The 13,450-nt window shown below is 37.9% G+C and overlaps 1 protein-coding gene and 1 non-coding gene across 2 annotated transcripts in view; one reads left to right on the top strand and one right to left on the bottom strand.

The window, feature by feature from the left end:
* Positions 1-13,450, bottom strand: part of ARL6IP6 (ADP ribosylation factor like GTPase 6 interacting protein 6) — a 41,907-nt gene that overhangs the window by 13,482 nt on the left and 14,975 nt on the right. The window lies entirely within an intron of this gene.
* TRNAY-GUA lies at positions 11,148-11,219 on the top strand. The gene has a single exon. It is a non-coding gene; the product is annotated as a tRNA-Tyr (tRNA).

The raw sequence follows: 13,450 nt of genomic DNA on the forward strand, positions 1-13,450 counted from the left end.
GGTAAGGAAAAAATATAAATATATATATATATATATATATACACACACACACACACATAATGTTGAGCTATAATGCATCATTCTTAAAAATACATGGGCTTCTGAGGTGGTGCTAGTGGTAAAGAACCTGTCTGCCAGTGCAGGGAATATAAGAGGCATGTTCTATCCCTGGGTTGGAAAGATCCCCTGAAAAGAGGGCATGGCAACCCACTCCAGTATTCTAGCCTGGAGAATCCCATGGACAGAGAAGCCATTTTGAGCTTTTACTCCATTGCCTCTTCGGCCTGGTAATTAGGCTAAAGATGCGCATTATGAGTAAGTATCAGTTATAAAGTAGCCACCATTTTAATGAAGCAAGTTGGTTTATCAATCTACACAATGGTAGACTATGTTATAGAATTCAAAATATCAACCTTAAGCAGCTCATTTTTAAAAAAGGATTTTCTTTTTCCTTAGTTTCCCAGCTATACTGCCAACTTCTCTAGTCCTTATGATCTCTTATAATCTATGCCTCATCTAGAATTTTACCAACTAGAAATTTTAATTGAATCACAACCTATGTTTTGCTGCTGTGATATTAACTAACGTAATAACGTACAGGCACTGAAAGATCCTAACAATGAGCGGAGTTCTTTAACATGCAATTAAAATGTGTGCATTTAAGTTATTTCTCATTGTATTAGTTTCCTGAAAATTAAAGAGAAATAAATGTATATCTGGTTGGATGAAATTGCATACTAACTTACAGTCTAGTTTACTTATATATAGCAATCTGTTGTTACTGTTTAACTGCTAAGTCCTGTCCCACGCTTTTGTGACCCCAAGAATTGTAGCCCACGTGGTTCCTCTGTTCATGGAATTTCCCAGGCAAGAATACTGGAGTGAGGTGCCAGGTTGCCATTTCCTTCTCCAGGGATCTTCTCAACCTAGGGATGGAACCTGCGTCTCCTACATTAGTAGCAGATTCTTTATCACTGAGCCGGCAGGAAAGCCATATAGCAGTTTACTTGATTGCAAATGGAACTAAACATGTTAACTATATTCATCAGTGTACAGAGGTAGAAAAATGCCTAAGGACATCTATCTGTCCTAGATACTGTCCTTAGTTAGACAAAGTCCTTATTTGTTAGAAAGTTAGGCCAAACAGTATTAAAAACAATGGGATTCCCAAGACTTTGGATTTCATAAGTCAGTTTAAAAATAACACCATGTTTTGTTGACAAACTTGTTTTGCCAAGAACAAGGTTTAAAAACCACTACCATGTACTATTAGCATTATTTAATACAAGAAAGAGCATATTATTATCAAAAGAACAGAAAGGGGAAAAAATTTAAAGAATAAAAATCTAAAGATAAATAACAATTACTCAAGAAAAGATAATTTGCAACCAGTGGTAGGCCACAGTCAGACATCCAGCTTGAATTAAGGAAAGGAAAGAAAAGCTCTGGGACTATATCAGATTTATCATCTGATGTACCTGTTGCTTTACCTAGTAAACATACTTATTGCCTATGAGTGTAGATATCACTGCTTTCAATCCCATTTTGGAGAGGAGGAAATTAAGGTTCAGAGATACCAAATGACTTGCTCAAAAGTTCTTCTGAGTAGTATATGGTATAGCCTGCATTTGGAAGTTGCTTCCTGACTTATAAGCTCTTTATAACATACCAGGCTGACTCATAATTTATGAAGATTGTTGAACACATATAAAGGGTTCCAAGTACAACATTACCAAGTGCTATCTCTTAAGTATTTCTTATCCATGCTATTCTGTGCATATGGACACCCATGTCTGTTCAGCAACCCATACATAACACATTGTAAATCTGTGTAAGCAAAAGCCATAGCAAATAGGTGCAAAGCAAACAGCAGCTATATTCCTTTATGAAAGTAACAAAGAAACCAAGAATATTTAATATGATTTCTTATAGGATTTTGTTACATCTATTTAAGTCTCCATTTAGAATTTTAATGGAATACAGAAGACATGTATATCTTCTAACCCTTCAAGAAGCCTCTGTGCAATGCCATCAATATATTCATTAATAGTGACAGCTTTACAACTGATGGCTCCAAACAGTCCCTAGAATGAAGATAATGAATAATGAAATGATAGATAATGAAACTTCATGATACTCAAATAGCAAGGCCAAGTTCTTGATCTATCTCTTTTGTCAGTAGCTTCTCTCCAACTGCAATTAGCCATCTGACATCTGTTTCATTAGTCCATGGCAATAAAGAATATCTGATCTCACAAAGCGGCAACTCTCCAAAGTCTGTATAAAACAGTCACACTATCAATTTGTTGTGTTCAATGTTAAATCTTGTGTGCTTGGAAAAGAAACTTCTAATTTAAATACTAAATCACCTACTTGTCTTGATCTTCAAGACTTTTATTACTGATCAAGAACTCATAACCTCATTTCTATTATGATTTTACTATTTTGTTTGTACTATATCTTAACCTGTAAGAAAAATAATGGCCCCAGTATTAAGAACAAGAACTTAGAGAAAACCCTTTCACATACAAATGTAATGGAGATTTAAATATTTCAGCATCTGACTACATCCAGAACATTACACATGAAATAACATGTGAGATGCGTTTTCATTCTGTAAAAGTTACCAAAAACAGTTTATCAAAAAGCAATTCAAATGAAGATCAACTGTTCACTTTTCTTTCTTACTTGTAATTTACTCTGCAAATACCAAATACCATTGCAACACAATTAAAAAAAAAAAAAAAGACTGTACAGAAATGTTTAAATTGAATTAAAAGCATGTGTTTGTTTTTAGAAACACATTAGAAATTGAGTGTCCTAATATTCACAAATATCATTTGTGGTTGGAAGAAGCAGAAAGGTGGATAACTCAGAGTGATCCAGACAAAAAATCCAACAGTACCCGGAAGACAGTAGTTTGTAAATTCAGTACAGATTGCCAATCAAATTCTATATATTTTAACATTTTAGGAAATGCAGATGTGACCATTTGAGAGGCATCTAAAGTACAAATGAAACAAAATGGAGGGGGAAGGGAACAACCTTTAAAACAATGATATGGCCATGCTGCTGCTGCTAAGTCACTTCAGTCGTGTCCGACTCTGTGTGACCCCATAGACGGAAGCCCACCAGGCTCCCCCGTCCCCGGGATTCTCCAGGCAAGAACACTGGAGTGGGTTGCCATTTCCTTCTCCAATGCATGAAAGTGAAAAGTGAAAGTGAAGTCGCTCAGTCATGTCTGACCCTCAGCGACCCCATGGACTGCAGCCTTCCAGGCTCCTCCGTCCATGGGATTTTCCAGGCAAGAGTACTGGAGTGGGGTGCCATTGGCCATAGGACATGACAAAAACTGGTTAGAATCAACTAGGTCCAAGATGGCAGAAAATTGAACCTCATCATATGCTCCCTGTAATACCTTAGTATCTAAATGATGCACCCACCAGCCCCATGACAGTTCTAGGCTAACCATAAAAGTTCAAGAAGTAGGTGGTGGCTTAATCCTGAAGCTTCTGCCCCTTCCCCAAATTAATTGGGATAATCCTCCCACTCATTAGCCTATGAAATTACCCAGCCCATAAAAAATAACCACACCATATGTCAAGGCTCTCTCACCTTCTGAGACGGCCCATATTCTGTGGAGTGGTGCTGTTGTTCAGTAACTAAGTCATGTCTGACTCCTTGCAACTTTATGGACTGTAGCAGGCCAGGCTCCCCTGTTCTTCACCATCTCCCAGAGTTCGCTCAGATTTACGTCCATTGAGTCAGTGATGCTCTTTAAGCATCTCATCTTCTGCTGACCCCTTCTTTTGCTCCCCTCATAGCTTAGTTGGTAAAGAATCCACCTGCAATTAGGAGACCCCAGTTCAATTCCTGGGTGGGGAAGATCCTCTGGAGAAGGGATAAGCTACCCACTCCAGTATTCCTGGGCTTCCCTTGTGGCTCAGCTGGTAAAGAATCTGCCTGGAATGCAGGAGACATGGGTTCCATCCCTGAGTTGGGAAGATCCCCTGGAGAAGGGAAAGGCTACCCACTCCAGTATTCTGGCCTGGAGAACTCCATGGACAGTCACAAAGAGTCAGACATGACTGAGCGACTTTCACCTACTTACTCTTTTGCTTTCAGTCTTTTCTAGCATCAGGGTCTTTTCTAATGAATTGGCTGTTCACATCAGGTGGCCAAAGTACTGGAGCTTCAGCATCAGTCCTTCCAATGAATATTCAGGGGTGATTTCCTTTAGGATAGACTGGGTTGAACTCCTTGCAGTCCAAGGGACTCTCAAGAGTCTTCTCCAGCACCACAATTCAGAAGCATCAATTCTTTGGTGCTGAGCCTTCTTTACGGTCCAATTCTCACATCCATACATGACTACTGAGAAAACCATAGCTTTGAGAGTACATACCTTTGTCAACAAAGTAATGTCTCTGCTTTTTAATATACTGTCTAGGTTCATCATAGCTTTCCTGCCAAGGGGTAAGCATCTTCTAATTTCATGGCTGTACTCGCTGTCTACAAGTCTGGTAAGTGTGTTTTTCTCTAAGTACATCCAGTTTTTAACCCATTATTTTGTCTCCAAATTCTTTCATGATGAAGCAAGAACCTTAAATTCACTGGCAACACAAACACTGCCTTTAAGTTGAGTTATAACAAAAATATAATATTTTGCTTATTTCTGATAATTAAAAATGGCTACTTGAGTAATAATTTTCACTCAAATTTTGGGCTTAGGTCTCCTTTAAAAGCTGTCTAAGAAAACTTACAGTGATGTCTATTTTTTGTTTTAACAAATATTCCCATATCCTTAGAAACTTTAAATATAAGCATTAGTTTTTCCTCCTTGGAAATAAGTCTCTGGGTATTTCCAGAACAAAATAATAGTGCTATCCCTATAATGCTAACACCTTGGCTCAAATGTTAAAGGAATGATGCTGTTAAATTGGAACTCTAACCTAAATAAGATCAAACAAGAGCACACTAGCAGTTAAGACTTCTGTCTATCAACTGAAATTAAACAACACCTTTACTTCTTAAAGAATACTGGACCTTAAAAAAAAATACTCGCCCTTAACCTCTGACTCTATGTAAAAGTCCTATTAGCCAGACAAACTTAATGACTTTTTAAAATATATTTTTCATCACTTTTATTGCAAATTTTGACTCAATTAAAAAACTAATGAGCTATCTACATTGTGTTTTTTGCTAGACCCATCACATACATTATCGTTTCCCAACTAAATTTATTTATAGATTATAAACTAACATTTTAACCCTAGACAGGACCTATGATAATCACTGAGTTATCTAACAAGCTGATAACTATAAATCTGCAGCCACATCAACAGTGGAAACAGTGGGAGACTTTATTTTCTCGGGGTCCAAAATCATCACAGATGGTGACTGCAGCCTTGAGTTAAAAAACACTTGCTCCTTGGAAGAAAAGCTATGACAAACCTAGACAGCATATTAAAAAGCAGAGATATTACTTTGCCAACAAAGGTCCGTCTAGTTAAAGCTATGGTTTTTCTAGTAGTCATGTATGGATGTTGAGAGTTAGACCATAAAGAAAGCTGAGCAATGAAGAATTGATGCTTTTGAACTGTGGTGTTTGAAGGCAGGAGGAGAAGGGGATGACAGATGATGAGTTGGTTGGATGGCATCACTGACTCAATGGACATGGGTTTGAGCAAAATCCAGTAGTTGTTGATGGACAGGGAAGCCTGGTGTGCTGCAGTCCATGGGGTCACAAAGAGTTGGACACTACTGAGGGACTGAACTGAACTGAGATGGCATTTGTGCACAGGTAATGTGAAATGAGAAAAGAAATGAGAAAAGGAGAAAAGGAAAGATAAGCATCTGAATGCAGAGTTCCAAAGAATAGCAAGAAGATAAGAAAGCCTTCCTCAGCAATCAATGCAAAGAAATAGAGGAAAACAACAAAATGGGAAAGACTAGAGATCTCTTCAAGAAAATCAGAGATACCAAGGGGACATTTCATGCAAAGATGGACTCGATAAAGGACAGAAATGGTATGGACCTAACAGAAGAAGAGGATATTAAGAAGAGGTGGCAAGAATACAAAGAAGAACTGTACAAAAAAGATCTTCAGGACCCAGATAATCACAATGGTGTGATCACTCACCTAGAGCCAGACATCCTGGAATGTGAGGTCAAGTGGGCCTCAGGAACCATCACTACGAACAAAGCTAGTGGAGGTGATGGAATTCCAGTTAAGCTATTTCGAATCCTGAAAGATGATGCTGGGAAAGTGCTGCACTCAATATGCCAGCAAATTTGGAAAACTCAGCAGTGGCCACAGGACTGGAAAAGGTCCGTTTTCATTCCAATCCCAAAGAAAGGCAATGCCAAAGAATGCTCAAACTACCACACAATTGCACTCATCTCACGCGCTAATAAAGTAATGCTCAAAATTCTCCAAGCCAGGCTTCAGCAATACATGAACCGTGAACTTCCTGATGTTCAAGCTGGTTTTAGAAAAGGCAGAAAAACCAGAGATCAAATTGCCAACATCTGCTGGATCATCGAAAAAGCAAGAGAGTTCCAGAAAAACATCTATTTCTGCTTTATTGACTATGCCAAAGCCTTTGACTATGTGGATCACAATAAACAGTAGAAAATTCTGAAAGAGATGGGAATACCAGACCACCTGACCTGCCTCTTGAGAAATCCGTACGCAGGTCAGGAAGCAACACTTAGAACTGGACATGGAACAACAGATGGGTTCCTAATAGGAAAAGGAGTACGTCAAGGCTATATATTATCACCCTGCTTATTTAACTTATATGCAGAATACATCATGAGAAACACTGGACTAGAAGAAACACAAGCTGGAATCCAGATTGCCGGGAGAAATATCAATAACCTCAGATATGCAGATGACACCACCCTTATGGCAGAAAGTGAAGAGGAACTCAAAAGCCTCTTGATGAAAGTGAAAGTGGAGAGTGAAAAAGTTGAATTAAAGCTCAACATTCAGAAAACGAAGATCATGGCATCCGGTCTCATCACTTAATGGGAAATAGATGGGGAAACAGCGGAAACAGTGTCAGACTTTGTTTTTTTTGGGCCCCAAAATCACTGCAGATGGTGACTGCAGCCATGAAATTAAAAGACGCTTACTCCTTGGAAGGAAAGTTATGACCAACCTAGATAGCATATTCAAAAGCAGAGACATTACTTTGCCAACAAAGGTCCGTCTAGTCAAGGCTATGGTTTTTCCTGTGGTCATGTATGGATGTGAGAGTTGGACTGTGAAGAAGGCTGAGTGCCGAAGAATTGATGCTTTTGAACTGTGGTGTTGGAGACTCTTGAGAGTCCCTTGGACTGCAAGGAGATCCAACCAGTCCATTCTGAAGGAGATCAGCCTTGGGATTTCTTTGGAGGGAATGATGCTGAAGCTGAAACTCCAGTACTTTGGCCACCTCATGCGAAGAGTTGACTCACTGGAAAGGACTCTGATGCTGGGAGGGATTGGGGGCAAGAGGAGAAGGGGACGACAGAGGATGAGATGGCTGGATGGCATCACTGACTCAATGGACACGAGTCTGAGTGAACCCCAGGAGTTGGTGATGGACAGAGAGGCCTGGCGTGCTGCGATTCATGGGGTAGCGAAGAGTCGGACACAACTGAGAGACTGAACTGAACTGAATGTGAAATGTGGGAGAAATCATTTTGAAGTGGAGCACTCTGGTCACTGAGAGAAAACAGTGAAGGAGAGAACAAGTGAGATTTTATTAATAAGAACAGACTTTAACTGGATTTGGCAATATTGCATGGGCAAAAGTGCCACAGAGCCAAGACTCACAGTAAGTGCCTTTAATTGTCAATAAAATGACACTGCTTCAATCAGTGAAATTCTCCATTGATTCGAGATGGGCAAACAAAAACAATAAGCATAGTTAGGGGCCAGCTATGCCACATGCAAATTATTTGGCTTTGTGCAAGGCACTAATATTCCTTGGGACTCAGTGTCTTTATCTGTTAAAAAAAAATGGAGGACCTAGACTAATGATAACCCCTATGAGTGACTTAGAAGAGACTAAGTTCTCCAAAAACCTTTAATATGAAGGTCTAAGACATCCACAGAAATACTAGAATATTTGTTAAAAAGTTGTACTTTTTAACAGCTCAAGTACACATCTGCTATCCATACCTATCTTCCTCCCCATTCAGGAGGACTTAAATAAGTTCTCGTGCTGCCACCAGCTCAGCCTGGAAAGAACCCCAGGATTCTTTTAGGCTTTGGATTTTCTTTCTGACTGTAGTATTTTTACATGGGTGGTCATATACTTAAATGCATTAACTCCTGAAAACTATAATTAAAGCAGATTACCATTATGTGAAATATTAACTACAGAGTTGGGCAAGACTGAAGTGACTTAGAATGCATGCATGCATTGGAGGAGAAAATGGCAGCCCACTCCAGTATTCTTGCCTGGAGAATCCCAGGGATGGGGGAGCCTGGTAGGCTGCCGTCTATGGGGTTGCACAGAGTCAGACACGACTGAAGTGACTTACTGTTAAATTTGCCTGCTTGGAAATTACTAACAAAACCCAATGAGTGCATAGGAAAAACCCAATGAATAGTGAACTAAAGATGTTGATTAAATAGGATAGAAGAATAGGATAATGAATTATAAAGTAGGGAGAAGTGGGCAATGCCTAAATAGACACCCCAGGGAATCTAAAGTTACTGCCTCTGCCTCTAGCTCTTTAACAGATTTTTCAGAAACTAAGAAAATAATTTAAAAGTACAATTGACCAAAATATTTTTTACTGAAAGAAAGTGACTGCTTCCTAATCAAGAAGTTTATATATTTGACAATGCAGTACACCTTCTAACCCAGTAAGTTTGCAAAGTCAGCCTGACAACCATCTTTCTTAAAAATATGCCTCTGGGGGTTTTCCCTGAAAGTCCAGTGGTTAAGACTCTGTACTTTCATTGCAGGGGGCATGGGTCTGAGCCCTGGTTGGGAAACTAAGATCTTGCATGCCTCAGTGAGTGGCTAAAAGAAAAAGCCTTTGAAGCCCATTAAGTAGCTGACTAAAAATACACCGTGCAAAGTTCTTTAACCATCTTACTTCCTAAAGGTCTTTCCGAGACCTGGGTTCAATCCTGGGGTTGGGAAGATCCCCTGAAGAAGTAACAGCTACTCACTCTAGTATTCTGGCCTGGAGAATTCCAAGAGGGGCCTTTGGAGATAATTAGGATTGGATAGGAGTCATGAGAGTTAAGCCTTCATGAATGCGATGTGGGATAAGTGCTCTTATAAGAGTCACAATAAAGCTTGCATCCTCTCTGTTCTCTGCCCTGTGAGGATACAATGAGAAGGATGTCCTCTGCAACCCAGAAGATGGACCTCACCAGAAACTGACCATGCTGGCACCCTGATCTTAGAATTACAGTCTCCAGAACTGTGGGAAATAAATTTTTGTTGTTCATGAGATTTCCTAGGTGGCTTAGATGGTAAAGAATCTGCCTGCAACGCAGGAGACCCAGGTTTGATCCCTGGGTCAGGAAGATCCTCTGGAGAAGGGCATGACATTCCACTCCAGTATTCTTGCCTGATGAATTCCATGGACAGAGGAACCTGACGGGCTACAGTCCATCGGGTTGCACAGAGTCGGACATGACTGAATGACTAAAACATGCACGTGCATAAGCCCAGCTCATGGTACTTTCTTATAGCAGCCTGAACTAAGATAATATCTAACAAACATCAAAGTGTAAATGTAAAAAAATTTTTATGAGTACAAAGGTTTTATTTCTTATCTCAACTCCTCTAATTAATTATTGATCCAATCTGTGATTTCACTGAACGTCTCATCTAAAATTTACTATTATAACAATAAAGATTATTATTTTCTCCCCTCAAGGACTTTATGTTTCTAAGGAAGTACAACTAATTGATAGCCATAGTAAATATGGGCTTCTAAAGTTTTTTTCCCCACTCTACTAATTAGTTTAAAAAAATGCCCTTGGGTTTAAATCTGCAAAGGAGAACAAATGACTGCTTTTGTAAAAAACAAACCAATTAGACGTGATTATTTTATTCTCTTGACCCTTGATACTCATGATGGACTTAGAAATATGGAATATTTTTAATAATAATCTTAAAAAAAAAAAGAGAAAATTCTCTTTATGTCTCAATTATCGTGCCTTTACTTTTTAATTAGTTAAGGAGACCTCTGTTTAATAAATTATCTTAGAATCTAGCTATCATTTATATTAGATTTTCCTTAAAAAATAGATATATAGGATGATTGGTCTTTAAAATATATTTAAAACATTGAAATCTCAAAAAAATATTGAATAGAAAATGTTGTAACAAAATTTAAATTAAAAATGTCTATACTATATACAAATATCTATACTATGATCCCAATTTTAACTTTTAAAAAATGCTTAGAATGGAAAGATAACACATTAAAATGTTGTCAGTCATTTTCTCTAAGAAGAGTTTTTCCATTATTTTTCTTTTTGTCTTTTGAATTTTTAACAAAGAACCTGTACTTTATGTAATCAGAGGAAACATTTATATTAACATCAGTTTATTTTAAATAAAATATACATAACCTGTTATAAACATATTTCTATAAAAGTGTGATGTTGAAAAATAATAAAATGCATCAATTTGATTTCTCAGAAAATTAAAGTCTGAAGATTTTAACTTTCTCAAAAGGCAGAGCTGTTTCCCTGTACAAGCACTCACTCTGCTGGTGACAAAGAGAATGTACTTATATTCTGCCAGTTCTGAAGTAATTGCATTATTTGCTTCAAACACCAGAGGGCAGGGTTTTCACTATGAAACAACTATCAATTATCACTATGTTATATACCCTTTTTGGGTCTGTGGTTTCCGTTAATCTGTGATCAAATGCCACTGTGTTTATTATGTTTTTTTGGACTGTACTTCTATTTAGTATATATGGATCAATTAAAATTACAGTTTGACTCAAGATAAAGCTGAAGATAAAGTTGGAAAAGTAGAGCAGGGTCACTTGGGGAAGGCCTGTTAGGCTATTCTTGGGAGTCAGACTTGCTTTTGAGCTAATAGCTGATTTATCATATATAAAATTGGACTTCCCAATTTTGGGTGACTCAGGCTTCCCTAGTGGCTCAGAGGGCTTCCCTAGTGGCTCAGACGGTAAAGCATCTGTCTGTAATGCAGGAGACCCAGGTTCGATCCCTGGGTTGGGAAGATCCCCTGGGGAAGAAAATGGCAGCTCACTCCAGTATTCTTGCCTGAAGAATCCCATGGACTGTGGAGCCTGGTAGGTTACTGTCCATGGGGTCGAAAAGAGTCAGACACGACTGAGCGACTTCACTTTCACTTTCAGACAATAAAGAATTTGCCTGCAATGCAGGAGACCAGGGTTCAATCCCTGGTTTGGAAAGATCTTCTGAAGAAGGGAATGGCAATCCACTCCAGTATTCTTGCCCGGAAAAATTCCATGGACAGAGGAACCTGGGGGACTCCAGTCCATGGGATCACAAAGAGTCAGACACGAATGAGCAACTAAGACATACACCTATGTAAAATGAACTTCTACTTATCAATATGTAAGTCTCTGATCTGACACTATCTCATATTTGAATGACTAATAAAGACATTGAAAACTGAGGTCCATCACTACTGGTTCTAGTCTAATAAAAAATGCAAAGATAAATTTTAGGAAATTAGTTAAATGTCCTTAGAATTCCAGATCCTTAAAGCAACACTGAAATGCTTTTTTCTAACTCTAAAAGCTTCTAACATATGAGTCACAGGAATTCTGGTGATAGTGGAAGTGAAGCTGAGAGGGAAAATATTCCAGGAAGAAAGAACAGCAAGAGCAAAGCCAAAAGTTCACAGTTTGTTTAGAGAATGTCAGGGTAATTTGGTAATGGCTACGAGAGAGGGAGCACTGGAGAAAAAGCTGAAGATAAAGTTGGAAAAGTAGAGCAGGGTCACTTGGGGAAGGCCTGTTAGGCTATACTTGGGAGTCAGACTTGCTTTTGAAAGAACTGAGAAAGCCACTAACTTTTAAACAAGGGAACTGTGACTAAGATCTGTTTTTTATAAAGGCTGTAACACACAGGACAAATCAGAGTGAGAGCCTGGGAGCAGGGGACTCCAAGGAGTCAAGTGCCCCAGCCAAGACTTTAAATGGGGCAAAAACACCGTGGGTGCTAGGACAAAGTTTTCCAATAACACCTCAAAAGGCAAGAATGAGTAGGCTTGCTGAAGAACTAAATAGAGTGAAAAGGGGTTTCAGGCCCTTGATAAGTAGGTGGATACTTATGTCTTAGACTGAAAGTTTTAACAATTCTAAGTGCCAGGTGCTTTCTGACTCCAGGTGGCAAAATCTACTAAATACCTGGAAATACAGGACTAGAATTCAGGGGAGAAGTGAGACATAAATAAGTAAAAGAAAAAAAAATAAAATTAAGGTCTTTTTTGTGTGACTTATTGTATCATCTATATTAGACTCACACCCTCATTAAAGTTAACTGGTTGATGTCAATGAGCAGCAATAGAAAGTAACTCTGAATTGAATACTTAGCAAAATTAACTTTTGAACTGAATGTCACCCATGTAAATTATGTGAGGGCACTGCACCTTTACATATAACTTAGTTTATATTATTAATCATTATCCACTCAAAACACATACACAAAATATATTGGCAAGTATGTGATTTATGTTACATATATAGATAGGGATTTATTAAGATGTCTTAAATAAACTTACCCATTTCATTTAAAGTGAAGTCAAAATTTTTAAAGATATATTTATAAGACATAAAAATGAATTTAAAAATAACAAAGATCATTAATAACAATGATTATTAGTAACTATCATTAGTATTAAACTTATTTACAGAGTGCCTCAAACAGATTTCATGAGTTGTCCCTGGGGTGGGCAGGAACTGGTAGTAACAACAGTACCAAGTATAATACTCTTGATAACATGTATCATTAATAGAACTTATTTTCTACTCTTCTCCCACTTCTTCCAACCTTAGTTTGTAGGATAAACTAGAGATCTTAGATGCTCTCATTTGGAAAATTGTATTTAAAACCCAAGTCTTCCTAACATAAACTAGATTAGAATACTGATTACCAAATTTTCTGGAACTCTTTGAAACAGAAAATACAGACCAAAGAAATTTAATGTTCCACTATAAAACAAATCTAATATTGTTTAGATATATAAATTGGGGGGGTATGCCATAAATGCTTGCTAATTATTACAGAGTTTAAATCTGAGGAAAATTTCAATCCAATTATTATAAGTCTAACCTATCCAAGCATGAATTTTTAATTCAGCCTTCAGAACTGTTTCAAATGAAATTTCATCCCCAAAGGATTAATAGCTGTCAAAGTTTCATACATCTTAGATTATATTTTGAATTTTTAAAAACACCTCTGCATTATCTACATATAGAG

The sequence above is a fragment of the Bos indicus x Bos taurus genome, chromosome 2 (genome assembly GCF_003369695.1).
Source record: "Bos indicus x Bos taurus breed Angus x Brahman F1 hybrid chromosome 2, Bos_hybrid_MaternalHap_v2.0, whole genome shotgun sequence".
Classification (NCBI taxonomy): Eukaryota; Metazoa; Chordata; class Mammalia; order Artiodactyla; family Bovidae; genus Bos; species Bos indicus x Bos taurus.